Below are 25,828 nucleotides of genomic sequence, written 5' to 3'. Positions count from 1 at the left end.
GACCCGGCGGTTGTTCCTCAGGGCCAGTCAGCGCCGCTGAGCTATGCTGCTCCACCTGCTGCTGGTCATGTGTCGCGGGCCTCCCCGCGCCGCGACCCGCCTGCACATGCCACATGCCCTATTTCCAGCATCGGCTGCTCCCGCTCTTGGTGGGGGCTGCGGCGGTGGTCTGGATGGCGCTGTAGCGGGGGGTGGCACCTGTGGTTCCCACTGCAATAACCCCTTCTTTGCTGCCTGTGGCTGCTGCTCAGCCTGCTATGCCCTGTTAGCTCAGCATCAACTTCTCCCGCTGTTGGTGGGGGCCGTGGCGGTGGTCTGGATGGCGCTACTGTCCCTGCTGCTGCTGCCCCTGCTGCTGACAGTGGAGTGAGCAGCCGGCACTTTAGATCTAGGCATCGGGGGGCGGGCCCTGTGGCTCCCGCTGCAATAACCCCTTCTTTGCTGCCTGTGGCTGCTGCTCAGCCTGCTGTGCCCCCTGTCACCGGGCCACTGGCTCCTGTGCCTGGTACTGCAGCTCCCTTACAGCTGCATTTGGCTGGCCAAGCTGTGTCCCCAGCCTTTGACCCCACTGCTCTAATAGGTCTGCTGGTTAACATGGCCTCTTCATTAGCATGTTTGATAGCCTCCTTCCTCCTAATGCGCAAGCAGCGCCATTCAACCAGGTCACTTCCCCGACTAATATATCCATGTCTCAGGCTGTGCTGATGCAGTCTATGGACACTGCGCCTGTCAGTGCGTCTGACGGCACCTCGGCAGAGGGCCCGCTTGGCGCGCCACTAGGTGCTGGGGTTCCACTACCTGCCCGGGCCCCGGTGGGACTTGCTACATCTTTTGCAGGTTCCGATGATTCCTCCTGGGTTGCTGGCGATGAAACGACTTCTGGTGCTTATCAATCCGGTAGCCACGCGGATCCCCCAGCTGAGGCGGTTGGTGAGTGTTCGTCCAGTTCTCATTCTACGTTTAGTGACTCCAGTTATTCCATCTCTGATGACTCCAGTGACACCAGCCGCTCCCAGAAAGTTCGCAAGGCGCGTAAGCGTGCAGCCAAGTTTGCCAAGATTGAGGCAGATAGTCTCTTGCGAAGGCCTAGGTGTCATCACCACGCCCCCCATGATGACAAGGCGCCCGCTGACAGCGCTGTTGCAGGGGTGGTCCTTAGGGGTCTCCTCCCTAGCATTAAAGACAAAATACAGAAGGGATGTTATGTGAATGTATTTTCCCTTACAGATAGCATGCGCAAGGAATTGCAAGCTGCTAAGCGCAAAGGCGGTTTTGGTTTGTAAGCTTTTCAGACTTATTCTAATTGGCAGGCCAGGAGATTTGTCTTCTTGGCCTGCTATTTGGAAACTCGCCCTGCTGAACACCCCAATATCATTCGGTACTTTCACCTTATTCATAGTATGCAAAGGTCCTGCCGAGGGGTTGCATGGCGGATTTACAATGAAGAATTTTGTCTTAAGCTGGACAGGCTCCCTGTTATTGATTTTGGGTGCAAGGATGTCAAGGTTTGGCTCAACATCACTCGGGCCCAAAATTTGCCCCGTCTGCGGTTAACCAGAGGCGAAAATTAGGCGCTGGCAGTTCGGGCTTGTCCACCAACAGTAAGGGTAAGTGCTTTGCATTTAATTCTACTCAGTGTTCGTTTGGCCAGCGGTGTCGTTTTCGCCACCTCTGTAGCAAATGCGGCGACGCCCACCCAGCTTCCGGCTGCTCGAAACCTGTTGCTTCCCCGGCCCCCACAAAGCCTGCCGGCCCCGGGCCTGCTGGTTAAAGCTTTCTCCCCAGTTAACCTAGCGTCAGCCATGCCTGTGGGTTCTCAACGGAATCTTCGATCAGCAATAGAGTTGCCGCATATCATCAGGGACACAGTCCTTAAGGACGTGCAACTCGGTCGCATCATTGGACCCTTTCTCGATCCACCAATGGCGGACTTAGTATTGCCCCCCATTGGCGTGGTCCCAAAGAAGACGCCCGGTTCTTTTAGGCTCATTCGGCATCTGTCTTGTCCATCTGACCATCCGAGCGCTGGAGCTAGTCAGGGCTCATGGAAACAGCGCATTGATGGGCAAGGTAGATGTTGAGTCGGCTTTTCGTTTGTTGCCCATGCACCCTGACTTGGTCAGGTGCATGGGTTTTCATTTGGATGATGGATACTACATAGACAAGTGCTTGCCTATGGGGTGTTCCGTGTCCTGTGCTTATTTACAAAAGTTCAGCACCTTTCTGCATTGGTGCCTCGAGGCTGGTACCGGGGGGAACAGCTTAGCCCATTACCTGTACGACTTTCTGTGCGTCGTCCCTGCTGATTCCTCACGTTGCCGGTTTTTGTTAGATTACGTTCAGTCCCTTTTTTCCTTTTCTGGGGTTCCGATTGCCAGCGAGATAACCTTGGGCCCCATCTCCTGAGTGTCCTATTTAGGTATAGAAATTGATACCTCGCTGGGCTGCTGCAGGCTTCCGGCTGAGAAGATTCTCACGTTGAAACATGCCATTCAGGATTGCCTGGCTGCGGGTAGGGTGACACTGTGACAGGCGCAATCCCTCCGGGGTTTGCTCAATTTCTCATGCAGATTGATCCCCATGGGTAGGGTATTTTCCACGAAGCTACAGCGAGCCACCACTGGGGTTCGCAGAGCACACCATCCGCTGAAATAAAAAGGGATCTATCTATTTGGCTCTCTTTCTAGCCAACTTTAATGGGGTTCTCTTGTGGCTGCCTCCTTCGGTTCCCAGCCATCAGTTATAGTTGTTCACTGATGCGGCCGGCTCGTTGGGCTTTGGGTGTTACCTCCGAGGGTCATGGTGCACTGCCCCCTGGCCTGCGGAATGGTTTCCCAGGGGTTTTAACTAAAGACCTGCTACTCCTGCAATTGTTTCCTATTATGGTTACGCTGGAGCTGTGGGCCTCTGAGTTGCGTAATAGGATTATTGTTTTTCGATGCGACAACCTGGATGTTGGAAACGCTGTTAATGGACAGCGCGCCTCTTCCTTGCTGGCCTTATGCTTGCTCGCGCAGTTAGTGCTGCGTTGCTTACAATGTGACATCTTGTTCAAGGCGATCCACTTTCCAGGCTCGGACAATAATATTGCTGACGCGCGCTCCCGTTTTCAGTGAGTCAGGTTCGGTTGCTCGCTCCTGAGGCTTGTTTAGTTGGTGAGCCTTGCCCCCCCCCCCCCTATGTTTGGCAGGTCATTGAGCAGGCATGGAGGGCCTAGACGAGCAATCCCTTGCTCCGGCTACGTTGCGGGCCGATCAGAAAGCTTGGTCTGAATGGGAAAGCTATCTCCATCACCGCAGATGCAGAGGTGAGTGCACGCATGGATCAATGCTTTCTTTTGTTTGGAGTCTTTATGTCTGAGGTTGGTCCCATGCGCTTGCTGCACACATGCTGGCGGGCATTTCTTTCTTTTCACAACTGAAAGGGTGTCCCGACCTTACAAAGAGCTTTGCAGTTAATTAAGGCCCTTAAGGGGTTGGCTCGCGCCACACCTCGGCCAATTGATAAGAGATGGCCGATTGATATTCCCCTTTTGTTTAAGCTTCTAGCGGCGGTGCCGGAGGTTGTGGTTTATCATTTCGAGGCTAAGCTTTTTTGTTTGGCTTTTTCGATGGCGTTTCACGGCGCTTTCCGAATTTTTGAACTAGTTGCCCCTGCTAAATTAGCGGTTTTGCCCATGTCCCGTTCGGATGTTAGTATTGGGGAGGGGGCTGTGTTGTGCAGAATTCGGCGTTCTAAAACTGATCAAATGGGTCGCGGCCGTTGGGTCTCCCTAGCGGCTTGCAAAGACGACCGTGTTTGCCCAGTACATCTGGCTATAATTTACAGGGCATTGCGGCCTGTAGTTGGCGGCGCATGGTTGCTTCATGCTGACGGTTCGCCTTTTACCAAATTTCAGTTCCAATTCATTTTTAGATGCTGTTTGCTTCACAGTAGCCTCTCCCCTGGGGATTTCGGTACCCATTCTGTTAGAATTGGCGCAGCTACTTCTGCCGCCGCGGCTGGGTTGTCTGTTCCACAGATCATGGCCTTGGGCGTTGGGAATCTGCTTGTTATAAGCGTTATGTTAGGTCGGGGATGGTGGCTGTAACTACTGTTGCATATTTCTTAATGTTTTGTTTGCCTATGTGTCATGTGTTTGTTCATTGTTCATCTTGTTCTATCTGGGTGTAGTTTGTATTGTTATATCTCCCCTGTCCATCCTACTCGAGTAATACTTGCCACTTGTAACAAGTGGGGGTCTTGAGGGATTTTATTTTACCTGTCTAGACGGACTAATTCGGCCAAACATACAGTCCCTCAGCAGGTTTTTGGTTTACCTCTCGCCGAGTTATTTTGTTTTTTCCTCTCTCCATCCAACCCCCCCCTCCCCCTTACCCTCCCTGTTTTTCCTTATCATTCTCTACTGTTGTCCAAACTAATCTAGATTAAAAACTTAAAATTAAAATGCGTTTGTTCACTGTTTCATTAGGCAGCTAAAATTAAACTGGATATACAATATATCTTAATTAGCTTTAATTTTATATTTTAAAAGTTTGTCATTCAAATGAAACATTAATTACTGCTTAGTTTAGAATTTAGTTATCAAAAATGTTTGTGTTATGCTCCTGTCTTGCTTTTCTGTTATTTGCTCTATCTTAATCTAATTATAAATTTTATTGTAGCCGCAGTATGGCAATTTGGTGTACCCAAAGTGCTGGTGATACATCTCGGTGGGAACGATATTGGTTCCTGGATTGCCCTTGATTTACGGCTTAACATTGTGTCAGACCTCCTCCTCATTATGGGTGCTTGGCCTTTCTGTATGGTTATGTGGTCCTGCAGTACCCCTAAGCAACAGTGGCGAGGCGCTCATTCTCCTAAGACTTTGGACGAATCTCGTAAAAGATCAATACTCCAGTGACAAAATGTATGCTGTCTCATCGAAATTTTGTTATTATACATCCGTTAATACGGTGCCGTGATAAGCATCTCTATAGGCCTGTTGGGGTGCATTTGATGGAGGTTGTTTTGTTGTGGGGAGCTTGTTCACTAGCATAGGTCAGGTGGTTTAGTGTGTATGGTGGCGGGCTGTGATTCTCTGAGGTAGAATCTTGCATTGGCGGGAAGTACGGCTTATCATCAGCCCGGGTGTAGTGTGTGTGCATTGGGTGTGCTCACCTATCAATTTGTAGAGAAGTACTGTACCACCTCTACAGGGGCAATACAGCCATCTAAGGATGGTGTTGTGTTTGGTAGAAGGTCTATGCTTGATACCCAAGTGCATCAAGACTATCATTTTGGCCACTCGCTATAGCTGTGGGTGATCACCCACAGCTATGCGAGCGGCCAGGAGGCCGCTCCAAAATGAAGGAGGGACGGCCCTGATTCAGAGCGAACGCTCTTGTCAGAGCATCCGGCTCTGAATCAGGGCCACTGTTCCATCCATCATTAACTTACTACAGGTCACTAATGACATTTCTAGGTTTGATGTGCAACATATCAAACCTAGCGACCGCGGGAGCAAATCAGCCGACACTGCTCCAGTGTGTACCCAGCTTAAGGAGCCTAGTTGTATCTCCTTTTCACCCTTTGTTTCCCCATTTTTCCCTCCCTGCCACTTGTCTTTGTTCCTCATCCCAGTCAGATTTATTTGCCCATTGTTCTATAATGAAGATGCTAAATAAACCCCCTCTAAACAAAACAGCCAAATATATGTAAACAACACTTCTTTTATCTATAGTTCACATTATTCAGAAATGTGAGCCTTGTAATAAGAGGGAGACCTAGTATATGGCTGTAAAGTTTAATTTTAAATAGTCTAACATATTCCTGATACTGGAGAAAAGGGCCTATACTATACCTTCTGTCTTGAATATGGGGCCTATGTATGAATATTCTCGGCACTGCAATCCCTATTGCAACAGATGTTTTAATTTTGTATGAACATGTTCCCGCTATTTAGTAAGTTTAACTCACAGGGACAGAGGTAATGATAACCACTGTCCCTGCAAATTACTTCCCCAGCATTTTGTAGGAGTCCTTCACATTTGTGAAAAACTTCTCCAGGGGAATCTGTCAGTTGCTGTAGCCAGTCGGAAGCTGTGGGAGAAGGATTGTAAGATCTCTTTCCTGTGAATATGCCTCCATAAGCATAAAGTGGCAGGCCACAACCTCTGTGCTGACCACACATGCACAGAACTGTTCACGCCTCCCATGTCACCCCCTTACCCTACTGTACTGATCACACCCCCTGCAGTGACACACAATAGGCCCTTCATACATTTCAGCTCCAGGCACATGTGAAGTTTAATAATCTGGTACTGTTGGTCGGGAGCCTCACGAAAATCGGGTGCCGCTCCCGGCCCCCCGGAAAGGTAGGTAGGTCTCCCGGTCCCCGGCGATCCATCTGGCACGCTGCCACTCCCCCCGCAAATACAGTATTATCCCCGTCAGCGGGGGACCCGATGACGTGATTCGCATCATCGTGGCCCCGCCCCCTGCTTCACACTGCCATTTATCTTGGCATTGTGAAGAGGGGGCGGGGCCACGATGACGCGATTGCGTTGTCATGCCCATGCCCCACCCCCATTGACTAGTCATAGTCCAGGTCATGGCCCCTTCTGATGGGACACGCCCCCTGCTGAGGATGGCCAACAGCTCCCTCCCGGAAGGAGGGAGCTACAAGTCGGCAAGTCTGGTTTATACCCCAGTCTGACATGGTGTGTCAGTGTGTGTGTCAGTAAGAGTGTTTGTGTCAGTGTATGTGTCAGTGTGGGTGTGTGTGTCTGTGTCAGTGAGAGTGTGCGTGTGTGTGTCTGTGTCAGTGAGAGTGTGTGTGTCAGTGGGTGGGTCCCAGCCATTTATTTCCCTGGTCGTCCCTTTATACCCCAGTCTGACACTGTGTGTGTATCCTTGTCAGTTTGTGTGTCTGTGTCCGTGAGAGTGTGTGTGTGTCACAGTGTGTGTGTGTCTTTGTCAGTAAGAGTGTGTGTGTCAGTGTGTATATCTGTGTCAGTGTGGGTGTGTCAGTGAGAGTATGCATGTGTGTATCTGTGTCAGTGAGAGTGTGTGTGTGAGTGTTTGTGTCAGTGTGTGTGTCTGTCAGTGAGAGTGTGTGTGTCTGTAATGGAAAAATACTTATAAACAGTGCGCTGTGAGGAGAATAGGATATGCCTCTAAATCATACACAAAAGGATGTACATCCACAACCCATGAACAAATAGTAAGAAAATAGATGTGTAAGTGTTTTTCCGCTACCTATCTCCACATGTATACCAATATAATAGGAATGAGATGACAGTACTTTTTCAAGTCCAACCAGAGTCCTTCTCTACAGTTAAGTCCACCTTGTTACAGGAAGTTCCCCTGGAGTTTATAAATCCTTGTTTCTGAAACAACAATTGTACCTCCCAGGTAATGGGTAAGTACAGAAACAAAGAAGAAAAAAATAGTGCAAAACCTTAAGGTAAAAGGTATGTTTAATAAACAATTGCACTTACAAGATGTAGGAATAAAACAGCATATAACAGATTCCCATATTGCTAAACAGGACCACTTGCAACGTCCTCCTTGTGTCACCCAGATGCAAAACAAGCTGATTTGAGGATACAGGTCCGGACTGTGTCTCCCCAAAAGGTGATGGTGATGGACAGCAATGATTACAGCAAGCCACAACAAATGTAAAGCCAAGCTTAACGCGTTTCTGACCCTATTGGGTCCTTCATCAGAAGCATGGCTGAGGGAGGAATTAACTTCCCTTAAATATCCTCTTAATTAGTTTTAAAAAAAATAAACTCACCTGCACCCTTGTGTCCCGCCAGACACCGCTGTCATCGCAGCGTGAGTGACATCATCCGGGTGCTGCGTGTTGCTTGACTAGCGGGTGTACGTGCCATACTTGCAATTTCTGTCACACTCGACTGCCATTGCAGCGGGGATGACATCACGCACACACCGCACCTGCACCCTGGTATACCACCAGAATCCGCTGCTGTTGCAGCGTAAATTACGTCATCCATGTGCAGCGTGTCATGTGACAAGTGGGTGTGCGTTCCAAGCTTACAGTTCTGTCACACTTAACTGCCGTTGCAGCGGTAATGACATCGCGCACATACCGCGAGTCACATGACTCGCTCATGTGACTGTCACACAAGTATCAATAATTTTACCAGTCTTTATTGTGCAGTGTCAGAAATAACAAAGAAAACAAACATAAATTCTAGCCCTGTCGGGGCACTAACTTCACAGGTGGTTCCCTCACTACTAGAACCTGGCAGGGCCTAATGCCCTCACCAGCAACAAAGGCACAGCACATTACTCACAGTTAGGTTTTCAAGTGTCTCTGAGCAAACTCCCTGTCTGCTCTCCCAGGTGAGACACTCAGCCCTAAACACACTAGGCTTATATTGGCCACTCTCAGGTGGAAACCTTAACAAGCCTGTTACCAGGCTGCAAGAACCAAAACCTGGAGTGGCCGTGGGTGGGGCCCTCCCTCTCCTCTCACCCACAACCCCCAGGTCCCAAACCGGCTTTTCAAAAAGCCGAGACTCAAGCCTGCTACACTGCAGACTTTCTCCTGGGGGTTTAAAACACATAAGACAGGAATCTGGGACAAATGTACCTGCCACAGACCACTATCACATATCCCCCCCCTTTGTTTCGACCTGTGGGGCGGAACAACTGAAGCCCCCAAACATTGAACGCGTGACAACGCGTCTGCATTGGCCAGCTGGCTTCCTGGCCTGTGTTCCACTGCAAATGTAAAAGTTTGTAACGCCAAGAACCATTTCGTAATTTTCGCATTACTGTCCTTATTTTCGGACATCCACTTCAAAGGGGCATGGTCAGTGATCAATTTGAACTTTCTTCCAACCAAGTAGTACCTGAGAGCCTCTAACGCCCACTTTATGGCCAACGCCTCCTTCTCCACTGTGGCATCGGGTAGGCATCGAATTTTGAAACACTGTTCAACTTTCGGAAGTCATTGCAGAAACGCACACTCCCGTCGGGCTTTGGAATCAACACAATGGGACTTGACCATTCACTATGTGATTCTTCAATAACCCCTAACTCTAGCATATTTTTAATTTCTTTCAACACCGATTCTCTTTGTGCTACTGGTAACCTATAGGGCTTTAGATTAACTTTAACCCCTGGGTCAGTGATGATGTCATGTTTAACGACCGAGGTTTTCCCAGGTACGTCAGAGAACAGCACCCTATTTCTGATCAGAAACTCCTTGACCTCTTGTTGTTGAATTGCCGACAGGGTTTTTGCCACTGTCACTTCGAGAACTATGGGCCCTGGTTTTACTGGAGGGGCTCGGACGGCCGACAGTACCGTTCTATCCTTCCAGGGCTTTAACAGATTTATATGGTATATCTGTTCCGGCTTTCTTTTCCCCGGCTGGTAAACTTTGTAATTGACCTGTCCCACTCTTTCTAAGAATTCAAAGGGCCCTTGCCATTTAGCCAAAAGTTTATTTTCCACAGTGGGAACCAACACTAACACTCTGTCCCCAGGAGCAAAGCTGCGTAACCGAGTATTATGGTTGTATACCCTCTGCTGTGCCTGTTAAGCCTGTTTCAGGTGCTCTCTCACTATCGGCACCTCTATAATAGGCAATGGAACTAGTGGACCCTTAAAATGTGGTCTGGGAGCATGATACTGACACTCAGGGCAGGATGCGCAAAAGTCAGATACCTCTTTATGAAGCCCGGGCCAGAAAAACCTCTGCATTATTCGCTCAGTGGTTTTCTCTACCCCTAGATGGCCTGCAATTATATGACCATGGGCCAGATCCAACACTGTTCTTCTGTAGGCTTTGGGAAGTATTAGTTGTACCACAACATCTTCCCCCTTCTTAGTCACCAGATATAACAAATCCCGACACATTGCCATGTGGGGATAGGACAAAGGACTATCAGGGTCTATGGGTTTACCATCAACTACTTTTACATTCTCCCTGGCTTTTACCAAAGTAGGGTCATTCAACTGCTCCACGGCAAAGACCTCTCTTCTGACCTCTAAATCAGGCAGACGATCAACTGGCCCAACAACACGTCCCACCTCAATGGGAGGCACATCAGTTTGCGGGCTACCGTCACGCTCCACATTCTCTAGTTCGCCAATCATAGTAGAAAAAGAGAGTACCTCTGACTCAGAAGAAACTCCCTCCTCCACTACATCGACAACCTTCTCAAATGGATCAGGGTTGTTCACTTCTGGAACAAAACGGCTTTCCCACAACTTCCAGAAGTGAGCAAAGTCTCTCCCCAATATTGCATCGTACATCAGACCATGCACCAAACCCACAGAAACTATAACAGAACCACATGGTGTCTCGATGTTCACCTCGGCAGTAACATAATATCGAGTATCCCATGTATGAAGGTCACACCTAGAGTTTTCCCTGTACGCCTCAAGGGGTTCACCAGCTCAGCTTTCATAAGTGTCACCAAGCTACCAGAGTCTAACAGTGCCTCTACTCGGTTGCCATCTACAGTGAGTACACACATGTGCTTATCAGTCTCAGCCTGCCGGTCAGCCATACAGGCTGTCTGTGCAAAGAAAGACCCCCTGCGGTAGACATGAGCAGTATCACATTGCATAGATTCAGTTGTAAGTGAACAATTAGCAGAAATATGGCCGAAGTCACCACACCGGAAACACTGAATCATATTAATGTCTAGTCGTTTATGGGGTAAGAACCTTCCTGGCCTGGCAGGCCTGTCTCCAGGTTCTACACCCTCAGTCTTAGCTACATTCCACCGCCCAGCACCCTTCTCCTCTGGAACAGTCTTACCAGTGTCTGTGGGAGTTCGTCGGTGCACCATCAGGGCTCGGTGGGACATACTCCTCAGCTCCTCAGCCGCCATGTACCTCTCCACCAGCTCGACCAACTGGTCCGTGGACTTAGGGTCTGCATGGCTCACCCATTTGCGCAAAGTCACAGGTAATGATTGCAGGTACCGGTCCATCACGACCCTTTCCACGATCTGTGGTCCCGTCAGCATCTCGGGAAGAAGCAGGAAGAGGAGACTGAGCATGGGAGGAGAAGGGATCCAGCCACACGCAGCATCAGGACAGGTGAGTCTCCGTACGGAGGGGGACGCGGGCAGTGATCGGGCACGGTTGACTCCAGCTTTTTCCCCTCCAGTGACAGGGGACCACCAGGGTTAGCATCCTGAGTGTGGGATAGGTCTTTGGTTAGATACATCACCCGCTCGGGAACTAGCCGATGGGACCCAGTCCGGAGTCCCTGCACTGACCTACTGTGTGGTATTTTCTCCTACCCGGGCAGAAGACCAAGTACACCTGCAATAAGTTATTTCTACTTTATTATTGACTTATTACATAGATCATCTATTTACAACAGTTCACAGCAGCAGATTAATTCACCAGCGGGACGCCGCTATTGGACATAATTTACTTTCATCCTCGGTCAATAGGGTCTCATTATCATCTACATTGTGCTGACGGACGATCTGAGCACAGAACATTTGTGGTTGCTACTAGCAACATCATATACCATCATTTGAGTCTGTCCTACGGATTCAGCAGGCGACTTTTTCTTATTGTTTCATGTGATTATATTGCATAATTTATAGTAAAGTTTTTTATATCCATAATACCATCTACTTTGATTCACACTTATATGGGCACATCATTTTTGATCTATTTTCATTGATTCCTACGCTATACAATATTGTTCCATACCCTCATTGGTTGAGCGCCGATTGTATCCTCCCCTTTTGTGATATACTTTAAGAGGGAAGACACTCCCCCTTTCTTACTATCAGCAGCTCACCACAAACAACTAGTTAAGAGCCCAGTGCGCAGTGTTGTATTTTTTGTTTGCTATGTAGCCATTTTGAGGACAGATGGATGAGGTCATGCATCTGTGAACATGGAGGCTTGTCCATATGGAACTCCCAGCGGTGGACCCGTTGGGCACGAACAAAGGTGGTGACTCCCAAGCGAGTTAGAATCTCCTGTTTTAGGTTTTTATAGTCCTTGGCATCAGCCAGGCATAAGTCGAAATAGGCCTTTTGTGGCTCCCCAGACCAAAAAGGTGCCACCAGACTTGCCCACTGCTCCTTGGGCCAACCCTCCCTTTCGGCCGTTCTTTCAAATGCGGCGAGATAGGCCTCCACATCATCGCCCAAAGTCATCTTTTGGAGGAAGTGACTGGCTCGTACGGAGTGAGTGGTGGTGGGAGGACCTGTATTAACATCTCTGGGCCGGGCGACCAGCTGCTGTACCACCTCTTTTATGGCCTGGCTGTTTTCCGCTAAGGCCTGGCGGGTTTCCTCGATGGCGACCTGTTGTTGCCTCTGGGCTGTCTCCAAGGCCAACAGTTGCACCCTAGTGGATTCCTGCTGAGCCCTGGTAGATTCCTGCAGAGCCCTGGTAGATTCCTGCTGAAGTTGGTTCGTCTCCTGCTGAAGTTTGTTCGTCTCCTGCTGAGCTCCTGTAACTTGGAGCAAGGCCTTAATAATTTCCTCCATTTTGTCCTGTGGGGTAGGTTGGAAGCTGAACCTTTCCTGTCTGAGCATTGGCTAACGCCTCCTCTATGGGACTCCAAGGACACAGTGTTATTTCCACACTCACAAATTGGGTGTCTGTCCCTTTAATTTTTAAATTGAAAGTTTTCCTCTTGCTGCAACTTCAGTGTGTGTGGGTGCCCGCATTCTCCACCATATTGTGACACAGTCAGGTTAGGGGGTCCCTCTCCTGGGTAGAGGACTCCTTCCTTACACACACAGCAGCTGGGAAACAGTATGCCAGACTGGATTCACGTACAAGCTGGTCGGCGCCAGTCTTTATTGTGCAGTGTCAGAAATAACAAAGAAAACAAACAAATTCTAGCCCTGTCGGGGCACTAACTTCACAGGTGGTTCCCTCACTACCAGAACCTGGCAGGGCCTAATGCCCTCACCAGCAACAAAGGCACAGCACAACACTCACAGTTAGGTTTTCAAGTGTCTCTGAGCAAACTCCCTGTCTGCTCTCCCAGGTGAGACATTCACCCTAAACACACTAGGCTTATATTGGCCACTCTCAGGTGGAAACCCTAACAAGCCTGTAGTGGCCGTGGGTGGAGCCCTCCCTCTCCTCTCTTGGCTGGAATTTTATGGTGTAACTTGCTTCTCGGACGTGAACCCCTTAATGTTAGGTATGCCAGTATAGAGGAGCCTTGAAGATGGCCTGGCACTTATTCATATACAGTCAGGTGCATAAATATTGGGACATTGACAGAATTTTCATATTTTGGCCTCTATTCACCACCACAATGGCTTTGAAATGAAACAAACAAGATGTGATTTAACTACAGACTTTCAGATTTAATTTGAGGGTCATTACATCCAAATCAGGTGAACGGTGTAGGAATTACAACGGTTTCTATAAGTGCCTCCCACTTTTTAAGGGGCCAAAAGTAATGGGACAAACTAAACAATCTTAAATCTAACTTTCACTTTTTAATACTATGTTGCAAATCCTTTGCAGGCAATTACAGCCTGAAGTCTGGAACGCATAGACATCACCAGATGCTGGGTTTCATCCCTGGTGATGCTCTGCCAGGCCTCTACTGAAAATGTCTTCAGTTCCTGCTTGTTCTTGTGGCATTTTCCCTTCAGTTTTGTCTTCATCAAGTGCGATGCATGCTCTATCGGATTCAGGTCAGGGGATTGACTTGGCCATTGCATAACATTACACTTTTTAGCCTTAAAAACCTCTTTGGTTGCTTTTGCAGTATGCTTCAGGTCATTGTCCACCTGCACTGTGAAGCGCCGTCCAATGAGTTCTGAAGCATTTGACTGAATATGAGCATATAATATTGCCCGAAACACTTCAGAATTCATTTTGCTGCTTTTGTCAGCAGTCACATCAACAATAAATACAAGGGAACCAGTTCCATTGGCAGCCATACATGCCCACACCACGACATTACCACCACCATGCTTCACTGATGAGGTGGTATGTGTTGGATCATGAGCAGTTCCTTTCCTTCTCTTCCCATCACTCTGGTAGAAGTTAATCTTTGTCTCATCTGTCAATAGGATGTTGTTCCAGAACTGTAATGGCTTTTTTAGATGTTTGGCAAACTCTAATCTGGTCTTCCTGTTTTTGTGGCTCACCAATGGTTTGCATCTTGTGGTGAACCCTCTATATTCACTCTTGTGAAGTATTCTCTTGATTGTTGACTTTGACACATATACATCTACCTCCTGGAGAGTGTTCTTGATTTGGCCAACTGTTTTGAAGGGGTTTTTCTTCACCAGGGAAATAATTCTTCTGTCATCCACCACAGTTGTTTTCCGTGGTCTTCCGGGTCTTTTGATGTTGCTGAGCTCTTCGGTGCGTTCTTTCTTTTTAAGATTGTGCCAAACAGTTGATTTGGCCACACCTAATGTTTTTGCTATCGCTCTGATGGGTTTGTTTTGATTTTTCAGCCTAATGATGGCTTGCTTTACTGATAGTGACAGCTCTTTGGATCTCATATTGAGAGTTGACAGCAACTGATTCCAAATGCAAATGTCACACCTAGAATCAACTCCAGACCTTTTACCTGCTTAATTGATAATGAAATAATGAGGGAATAGCCCACACCTGTCCATGAAATAGCTTTTTAGTTGATAGTCCCATTACTTTTGGCCCCTTAAAAAGTGGGAGGCACATATTGAAACTGTTGTAATTCCTACACCGTTCACCCGATTTGGATGTAATTACCCTCAAATTAAATCTGAATGTCTGCAGTTAAAGCACATACTGTTTGTTTCATTTCAAAGCCATTGTGGTGGTGAATAGAGGCCAAAATATGAAAATTCTGTCAATGTCTCAATATTTATGGCCCTGACTTTATTTGCAAATGTATGTAACTAATACCTCTGAATCTCTGTTATCATGTAGGATATAAGTATTCTTTGTTGATATTGCTGCAGTGAGCTGGAGGGACCTTTTTTTCTGTGGTTCAGTGAAAACCCTGCCCTTTACGAGCACCTGTGCAATGTCATTAAACTGATATGAGCGATCACCATACTTTTTGTTCACATCATTGCAAGATGTCCATACATTGATTGTACAGACATATACCAATAATGAGTTTACATATAAACCAATCAAATTATTCAAACAATTGTAATTTTTTCACTCTCCTAAGATCTAAGCCAATCAGCAATTATTTTACTCCCTATTTGGAAGTAATCCAATCTCATTAGTACGTGACGTAGTCCTAATCACGAGTGTATGACCCAGACATCAAAACGTACGTTTAACCTTTTATACATACTTATCATTTCCCCATGATTCTAATAAATGGCCTACCACAACCTGGTATTTTAAGCCCAGATATAGCATGTGTCTGAGTGTACTTCCTTGTTGCCTTGCAAATCTTGCAATGGTTGCATTAAGAATGAAATATGTGCACATATTAGATATTTTCATTAAAAGCATAGTTACATAGCAAACAATTACCAATCGTTTCATTCAACCGCCATATTGTTTTCATGTCACCATAATATTCCCTTCTCTGCTCATTCATTGAGCATACTACATACAAAAATCAAGAAGATTCATCTCAAATGAATCACTAAGGAGGAATAGGTAAAGACATACACCATAGGTAAAGATAAATTGGATAAGGATAGGATTGTATGCTAATACTTACCGTACCAGACAATGGGGGTCCATATATTTTAAATGAACCTCCCGGTATGGCTATGAAAGGAATAATATAGCTAGTTGAAGCTAGCAATTAATTCATGAGTAACATATTCATCATCATTTCCATTACCTCCCTCATCACCTAATTCATATATGAAATTGTCATGTATGACAACTTCATCATCGCACAAAGGCCCTCATTCAGAGCCGTACGCTCTGAGCAGAGCACACGCTCTGAATGAGGGCCGGCCTCCATGAAAATGGAGCGTCCTCCTGGACGCTCGTATAGCTGTGGGTCACCACCCACAGGCTATACGAGCGTGCATTTTGATGGCCGCGATGGTCGTGACCATCGCTACCATCGAAACTGCGAGCCGGAGCCTGCGGTTGAGGTTTTCAACCGCAAGCTCTGGAGTGATTTTGGCTCTATCAGAGCCAAAATCACTCCCACTGACATCACTAGTGATGTCAGTGGGCCGGCTTCTGACGGGAGGCGTTCCCGTGGGAACGCCCCCGTCAGGGTGGCACGCCCCCGGCACGCCTACCAAAGGGGGCGTGCTGTCAAACAACATCGACAGCACGCCCCCTTTGATCAGACACAATGAGCGAAGGACTTTCCTTCGCTCGTCGCGTCTGGCGCATGCGCACGACGGAGCTCCCTCCATCGTGCGCATGCTCAGTCCAGAACATCGACCCACTTGCGAGCGGACAGCCGCTCGCGAGTGGGTCTGAATCAGGCCCAAAGTCTGATATGCAGGCAGTGTTGTTTGTAGACTTTCATAGGATTGCATCATTTCACTATACAGAACCTGAGATCTCTCCTCTGATAATGGATTCTGACCTAATATAATCTCCTCATCTATGACCACAATGGTCATCTCATGCTGTGTTTCTATCTCCTTTAATCTTTTTACAACATCACACCCATATAGTGGGCACACATTTGATACTCATGTACGCTATGCCCACTACCATGGTCCCAAATACAATGTACTGTATAATTCCCAAAATTAGTTTTGTAACGCCTATACCTAGCCATCCCCATGGGTCCCAACCACCTACTCTTCCTCCTATCTTCCGTAATTCCTTCTGCATCTATGCCACCTTCATCAAATGTCCAGCAATCTATGCTCTGTTATTATTAATATAGGTGCAACATTCCTGTCCTACAACTACACAAGTACCACCTCCGCTGCCAACAACTGATTTAATGCCATCCTATTCTGTAAAGCTACTGGTCTTATCTGAGCAACTTCCTCCACTGTCTGATTAATAGCGTCAATCAATTCCTCCTCCATTTGGTCCACCACATTAAACATTTCTGAAATAAAATTTTCTAAACATATAATAGATAAAGGAAAAATTACCTTTGTCTGCACTGGTATAAATATATCCCATATATGCCATAAAGTAAGCTTTGTTAATTCCTGCAGCATCCATACAATTGAATTTCCTGAAAAATCATTTGTGATCCTTCTGTTGTAACACTTTGAAATGTATAAAGTAAATTCAATTAAAGCAAAAGTCATTACAATCAGAGTTCCCCAGGAGAGAATGCACCCCCAAAGTCTCGAATCTGGCCTTGGGCACAACAGCATTGCTCTGTTTAGCATGGTCCGGATGTTCACAGTACTCTTTAGAGTTGCGTATCTCTTCAGAGTTACTGTGTTAGAAAGTGGCCCAGGCTTTATTGTGCCCATAAAAACCACTCAGTTGTTGCTTTCACTGGTGAAGTGTTGAAGCTGTGTCTTTGAGGATCTCCTCTGCTTGGGCTGTCTCAGGAGGCATGACTCTTTTACAATGCATGGCATGGATCCACACGGTCTTCTCCTTTATTTCTACTTAAGGGTCCATAGGGGGTCCACAGGGTTGACCCCTTGGGGTATAGGTTGGGAACCAAATCCGGGCACCACGCAGTTAAAGCTTTTAGCTCCCAGGATGCACTGGGTCCACTCTCCCTATAACCCCACCCCGAAGCCAGAGGCACCTCAGTTTAAGTTGGTGCCCGGCCGGAGTCGGGTCACCGTTAGCGCAGGGGGAGCTGATTAGCAGCCCCTAAGCTTATTTTATTTTTTTAGGGACAAAGTTTTTTCCATGGACTTTGGACTCTTCAGAGCAGCAGCGTCAGACTGTCCATAGGACGTCTAAGCTGCCGCTCCGTCACCCCGCTGGCGCTGAGATGCCAGTACAGATCTGGGGACCGCTTGCGGTGATCCGTGCATTTAAAATGCAGTCCTGTGCCTCCGGTCTCTGGGGACAGACCGGAGGCACCGGCAGTGGCGGCGGGCCCCCCATACCCCGTGTGTCCACTAGACCACCAGGGACTTAGCAATCGGCGCAGGGATTAATAGCCAGCCAGGGGAGCAAGCCTTCCCTGTTACAGCGGCTCCTCCCTCAGCTCAGCGTGCCTTTCAGTGTCAAAAGTCTGGCATTGCTGAGCTGCTTCCTCCATGGGCCACGCTTCTTCTGAGGTCTCCAGGTGGCCATTTTCTATGTGCAGCAGCAGAGCTCCGGAGATGGCAGTGAGTCCAGTCCCCCTACGTACCTTACCATCAGGTCAGTGTACACAGCGCTGTAGCCTTCCCAGACACTGAATCTGGGCAGCTGAATGCAGTGGCATAGTGCAGTATATTATATGACATGTTTATATATATATATTTATATATCTGCATTGTATGTGACTTATGCTAGTGCAGACTGCCTGTACTTTATTCTCTCACCTGTCAGTGTATATCTATCCCTTTTCTTTATCTGCCCTAATACAGCTGTACTTAGGGTGGTTCTGAGACCTCACATTTATATACTTGTTAATATTTGTGAGGTTTGTCACATACTGTTGCGTGCTGCATGTTGCTATATTTTAGATGGAACTGTGTGTTGCATACGCTCAAAATGGGTCCCTGCAGCTAATTTTTGGCATCAGTCAGGATCAGTATAGCGCTTCTTTATATTTCCACCAAGAGGGTTGGTCAGATATGTCTGACCAGGAGATACAGCATGATACTGCACCCATTTTTACTATCCTGCAAGCCATGTGCTGCCGGTGTTAGTGCGGAGGATTTAACTCATAAAGGGTTCTGTATGTGGCATCATCTGGTGCCGGCCCCTTTCACGACCCCCTTGGGCAGTTTGTTTTCTCGGGATCCTCTCAATTGCGGATCGCCGGGCGGGCCCCATTGTTGTACCTCACCTGGGGGTTACTTCACCATACTGCCCTTTTCATCTCAGGGTATCTTGCAGTTTCTTGCACTCTTCCCCTGTGACACAGACTACCGCTCCCTGCAGGGGTTTTTCGCAGTATATGAATTCCCCCTATAGTCTAATTCCCAATATATACTATTCCACAATAGTCTGTCATTCCCCTTGCAGGGATTACCACAACAGCCACCCTGGGTGGATGTCGTTTTCTACGAAACGCAAATCGGCGTGGTTGACGCCCTGTGGTTACTTCCCAGTTGGCTCTGCCATGAACTGGATACTGTTTTGGGCTCTTTCCCTCTTACACGGGGGGAAGCCTATTTCAGGTATTATTATCCCTGCTTCAGGGCTGGTAACAGGTCCATTCTGGTTAGAGTGAATGTTGACCTGCACCTGTATCATACACCCTCAGTCTTACATGCCATCGGGTTCCCTGTTGCTGACTAGCAGATGGATCACATGGCGGGACTCTGGCTGTTGCCAGATACGAGGTATTACAACAGCGTTTGGCTTCCTGTCCCAAATTCCCTGAGGGTCATCACGAGCCCCTCCTGGGGTGGATGGGCGTGTTACTCATCTGATTACAGATGTTACTACACCTCCCATTCCTGCGTGGTTGGATTCTTCGGATCTGTAGGGGGTAACTCTGCCTGAAATCAGTATACTCGCTTTCAGGTGTTGTTACCCATCCTACCATGGCTATAGCATGGTTGGTTAATACTATTGCATACTGGGCTGATGCATTTGTAATGTTTTTTTCCCCTCCAACACGTCTGGGGTTCAAATGTATTTGGTCGCTCACGTAATATATGCAGTTGTCATAGGTGGAAATGCCTATATTGGATACCAGTCTACTAACTTTCAGAGTTCCAGCTGCGACTGTATCCTCCGTAATACCCTATGGCTGCGCTCTGGGAATGCAGAGGTGCAGATACCATCTATAGGGTAGATCTTGTTTGGTCCTGACCTTGACAAGATTGTAGTAACATTGGCAGTTGTACTAACGACAAGTTTACCGCCTGCAGTTATGCCCACTATAAGGCCTCAGACTAAGTCTGTTAAGTCTTTTTGTCCTCTGGGTCAGCCTAAAGATCTGTTTCTTCATAGACTGTCGGCCTCTACAAGGGCCGACATATCCAGTACCGAGCAGGCCTGGACTGCAAGCCGATCCTGCTTCTGAACCTACGGATATATCTTCAGCCTGATGGGACAGGCCTACAACTGGGAGACACCGATTTTCATAGTTCACCCGGTACTAGTGTCAAGTTGCCGCAGATACGTTGGTACGAGAGTACGCCCTCTCTTTGCTCAGGCGGCCTCTTTACATGCTAGGGTACGCGGGCCCTTATTCAGACCCGAACATGGCCTTACAAATCCAGACAGCTATACAGTTGTTGCGGTAAGCAGAGCTAATTAGGCCATCCCCACTATCTCAGCAAGGTACTGATTGTTCTGCTTTCTTTCTGGTGCGGTGGCTGAATGGTCCTCTTTGGCCTATTCTCTGTCTCAATTCCCTGAACCAGTTCCTAAAGCTACCTGGGCTCAGGAGGCAATCCCTATGCTCTATCATACGATGTGTGGAACCAGGGGACTTTATGGTATCACTGGATATACCGGACGCGTGCCTACGGGTACTTACAGAGACCTTTCATCAGCATGGACTGAGGTTTGCTGTATCACAGCAACACTTACAATTTTTCGGGCTCTGCCTGTTGGGACTGTCCTCAGCCCCACAGGGGTTTACCAGCATTTTGGATTTTCTGACAGTTCTCCTGTTCAGTATATCCCAATGCTCCTGTACCTAGACGGCCTCCTGCTCTTAGTGGGATCACCGGGGTCCTTTACAGCCAGGTCAGGATGACCGTGGCTTCTTCAGGGTGCAGACAATTAATCAACGAGGAAAAAGTCCTCCGTGCATCCCTCTCTGGGTATTCTTCATCTAGGAGCCCTGCTGGATTCTCAGAATCTGAGAATTCTTCTGGCGTAAGACAGAATCTCCACTCTTCCATTAGGAGTATATGGTTGTCTACGCAGTCAACATATGTCTTTACACTCGGGGATGCATGGTCAAATATTCAGTGTCTGCTTTTGGAAGGGTGGAATGGGCTCAGTTCCATTCCAGGCCTTTCCATAATTGGCTCATCTCCGGATGGAACAAGCTTTTTCAGTCGGATCACTGTTCAAATGATGATGCTCTATGGGTGGCTATGGCCATCTCATCCAGGGTATTCTTTGCTATGGACAGTGTCTGGTTCGCATCCATTTCAGTGCAGTTGGACGTCTGTCGATTCCACCCTGTCAATTAACTTGTTGGAACTTTAGCCTGTCTTGGGCCTTCACTCTGGCATAACTCTTGTTTCCCGGTGAACCTGAAAAGGTTCAGTCCGACAGGGTCTGGACAGTGGCTTCCTTTTTAGCAACACTGTTTGTTGGGTGGCAATGACAGGTATGTCACACATTCGGACATAGTCCGAGGGTCTCCTCCCGACCATCTCGGCAGCGTTCATTTCAGGAGCTCTCCATTGGGCAGTGGGAGTCCTCAGCCGTCACGATGTGCATCCCGGGGACTAGTCTCTTCCCCAAGAGAGGTTTCATCTCCTGGTGAGCAGGGGGGGCCCTGAGGTGACCCTCATGGCCTTCTGACTATCACACTATGGTGTTACAGTCAAGCACTGGGGATTCTGAAGCAACCTTCAGTTACTCTTTGTCGGTGAAGTGGTCCTTCCACTTTGTGTACATGTGTTCTCCGGTCTCCCTTCTTCCTCGAGGTCTTTGGAAGTGTTTCAATCAAGATGGAGATGCTTTCCTTCTGGTGGCTCCTGATTGCCCCAGATGTCAGGGGTACTTGGATTTTCGGAGTCTCTCCATCGATACTCGATACATGATGCTTCACTGCCCAGACCTGTTGTCTCAGGGTCCTTGGTTTTGCCTTGGACCTGGGTCGTTTGTCTTTGACTGCATCTCTACAGTGGTCTTACGGCATCCCTGGCTTTGTCATCGTTGGAATGATTAGAGCACATAGATCAGCTTTTGCTGGGACCTACTACAAACTGTGGCAGCAATAATTCTTATGGTATTGTACCTGTCGATACGTTCCTCCAGTGTCCAGGATTTCCAGATATTCTGGCATTCCTTCCGGCTGGCTTGGGTTTCTCCCTCGGACTGGCCTTTCTGACAGTGCGGATCTCTACACTGTCAGTATGGTTAAGATATGGAATTGCTCTACTCTGGTATCCAGTTCATCCTTTGGAGTGTTTTCTGGATTATGCCTCCATTTGTCCTCCCTAGGGACTCCTTGGGAGTTAGTAGTGGTTCTTCATTCCCTCCGGGGACAGTCAATGGAACCGCTGGTTGTGATAGCCATTACATGGTCTATTGCTTAGGCTCTCTCTTTCTCTCAGGGTGTTTATATCAACCAGGAGAGTGTCTGAATTGGGAGCGTTCTCATGTGGCTCCATCTTCTGGAGGGCATCATGTCAGGGTGTGAGTTGCTCTCACCCTGTGTTTCATCTTAAAGTGGTTTTTAGGTTCCATATTATTCTGGAACTTATGGTACGGCCATTCAGTCCCCAGTCCTCTCGGCTGGTGTGGCCTCGTTGACTGGGGTCCAGTCTTTTTGGATTTATGTGATCCGTTCAAGTTCCTTACAGAAATCGGACTCCTTATTGGTGGTCTGAGATTTCTGGTTTTCACAGGAAAGGATGGCTGGCCTATAACCAAATGTTGGCAGGATGCCTTCCTCGTATGTCTTCCTCAGGGGCCTACCCATGGGTAGGCCTTTCTGTTGTTGAGGCTTGTTTTACTCTTGGGCCATGTAACCCTCATGGGTGGCTCGCTGTGGCGCCTCGGCTGTTTTGCCTTACTAGGTGGCCACATGGTCTTCGGTCCACACCTTTTTAAGGTTCTAGGCATTGGTTTCCTTTGCCTCTCAGGATGCTTCCTTTTTGGCGACAGATTCTCCTCTCAGCACAGGAGCATCCCCACCCTTGGTTGAACTGCTTTGGGACATCCCCAAGGTCAACCCTGTGGACCCCCTATGGACCCTGAAGTAGAAAACAAGAGCTATGGTAAGAACTTACCTTTGTTATCTCTGTTTCTACAAAGTCCATAGGGTCCACAGGGCGCCCACCCTGACGCACCTGGCTTCATATGGGCTGTGTGGCTGGTCACCGGTTTTCCATCTCCCATTTCTGTGAGTATGGTTATTGAGTGTTTCAGTTTTCTCTCTTTTTCTCTCCTCCTCCGGCCTTTGGCTACTTACAAACTGAGGTACCTCTGGCTTGGGGGTGGGGTTATAGGGAGAGTGGACCCAGTGTATCCTGGGAGCTAAAAGCTTTAACTGTGTGGTGCCCGGATTTGGTTCCCAACCTATACCCTAAGGTCAACCCTGTGGACCCTATGGACTTCGTAGAAACAGAGATAACAAAGGTAAGTTCTTATCATATCTCTTGTTTTTAACAGCCGCCGAAGTTGTCAACAAAACTTGGTAAGGACCAGTGGTGGGCTGGGCCGGGGGGCAGGGTGCCATGTGCCCCCCGGGCTGCAGCGTCATGCGGGCCGCGGGCAGTCTGTGTCACTGTGACTGCACTGCGTGTGTAGCACTGACCGGACAGAGTTCGGTCAGCGCTACACAGCACAAACACACAGCCGCCGGAGCCGGCAGCTGTGTGTTTGCTGTAATCAGCAGCCGCTGAGAGTCTGTCAGACTCTCATCGGCTGCCGCTGCTCCCACTGCGGGAGCCATCTTACGGCTCCCGCAGTGGGTAATGGGAGAGATGTCGTCATGACGATGTCTCTCCCATAATGCAAAGCGGCCGGAGGAGCAGGTAGAAGCGTCGGGACCAGGAGCGGGAGTTTCAGGTAAGTGTTTTTTTTTTAGTATTAAGTCTCTCTCTACTGGGGGAACTACTGGGAGGGGGATTACTATGGGGGCACTACCAGGGGGGTGGATTACTACTGGGGGCACTACTACTGGGGGCACTACAAGGGGGGACTACTACTAATGGGGGCACTACAAGGGGGGCTACTACTGGGGGCACTACAAAGAGGGGGTCTACTACTACTACTGGGGGCACTACAAAAGGGGGGTACTACTACTGGGGGCACTAAAAAGGGTGGGACTACAACTACTGGGGTCACTACAAAGGGGGGGACTACTACTACTGGGGGCACTACAAAGGGGGGGACTATTACTACTGGGGGCACTACAAGGGAGAACTACTACTACTGGGGGCACTACAAGGGGGGGGACTACTACTACTGGGGGCACTAAAAGGGGGGGCTACTACTGGGGGCACTACAAGGGAGTGCTACTACTGGGGGCACTACAAGTGGGGACTACTATTAGGGGCACTACAAGGGGAGGGGACTACTATTAGGGGCACTGCATAGGGGGGAGGGTACTACTACTAGGGGCACTACATAGGGGGAGGGGACTACCACTGGGGGCACTGCATTGAGGGACCACAGCTGGGGGCTCTATATAAAGGGCAATACTGGGGGTACTGCATAGGGGGGAGACTACAACTAGGGCCACTATTTAAGGGGCATTGTATAAGGGTTACCACTATTGGGGGCACTACATGGGGGGTGGACTGCTACTGGGGGCACTATATAAGGGGCACTGCATAGGGGGTACCACTATTGGGGGCACTATATAAGGGGCTTACTACTGGGGGCACAAGGGGCACTGCACAGGGGGGACCACAACTTGGGGCACTATATAAGGGGCTTACTACTGGGGGCACTGCATAGGGGGGATCACTACTGGGGGCACTACTGGAGGCCTGCATAAGGGTGTTCTCTCCTGTGGCCCATGGGGGCACTGCATATGGGCACTACGACAGGGGGCTGCCCCTAATCTTTATTTTTACCTTACATTAATCCAATATGGACCCGCCTCCTCCCTGAAACACTTGAGGGGGGGCGGTGCCTTAGCACGCACATTCTTTGGGCACCCTGGCTACACGCTACTCCTCTGCCAGGGCTGCCTGCATGCATTTGCCCCCCAGGCTAAAAGTTGACAGCCAGCCCCTGGTAAGGTCCTTCCCACCGGTCTATCAGTGAGCCTGATCTCAGGAAATTTTGGAACATTACCTCATCACCAGGTTTTAGTTTATGTCAAGCACATTCCACAGGAACTGGTTGTGTGCCTATCACAGGAGTCTGTGTCTTTTCATTTAGTAATCAGCTAAAGAAAAGATAATTCACAGTCATATTTCTTACTTAGTTCATATGCGGGTGCATAATAATATTGAGTTGTTTCCAAACAATATCTCATAAGGGGAAATGTTCAGTTCTCCTTTAAGGTTGACACTGATTGAATGTAATGATATCAAAGCTTCCAGCCACTGCAAACCAGTCACTTTACATATCTTAGAAAGTTGTTTTTTATTAGTCTCATTAAAACCTCGGATTTATCTTTTTAATTGAAGTACATAGATGTAGTGAATTTGACAAAGAAATGAATGTGTGTCTTGGTCAGACAATATTATTTAAAGTGTACTATACTTAAATAAAAATTTTAGCAATTTCTTTGGCATTAATTTCTATGCTATCTAAACATGTCAAAACATGACTACATATAGCAAAATATACAGAAACATAATACCCTTTTAGAAGCTGAATGAAACATTAAATCAATCTCTATAACTTTTAAAGGACTTGATGTGTTTTTGGGAAGCCATGAAGGTATTTTATTAACTGATCACCCTGCATTTTTCTGTAAACAGATAATACAAGAGTTGCAATATCTGGCTGCTTCCGATGCAAAATCTGGAGCATATCAGTAATTCTGAATCAGACTTATCATGGCCATCTTATCTGCATGGGTCAGTCCATTGGACATCTGTGCCAATGCCTGCAAGAGTAATTTTTGGGTGACAGGCATAGCTTTAGAGCTTCACCACAAGCCTTCATTCTGTGTAATACTTTATATCTTCCCACTTGGTCCCTTTCCATAAATCACATTTTTTTCATATTG

The sequence above is a fragment of the Taudactylus pleione genome, unplaced genomic scaffold (genome assembly GCF_031769625.1).
Source record: "Taudactylus pleione unplaced genomic scaffold, aTauple2 ptg000305l, whole genome shotgun sequence".
NCBI lineage: Eukaryota > Metazoa > Chordata > Amphibia > Anura > Myobatrachidae > Taudactylus > Taudactylus pleione.
Note: the sequence above shows the minus strand (reverse complement) of the source record.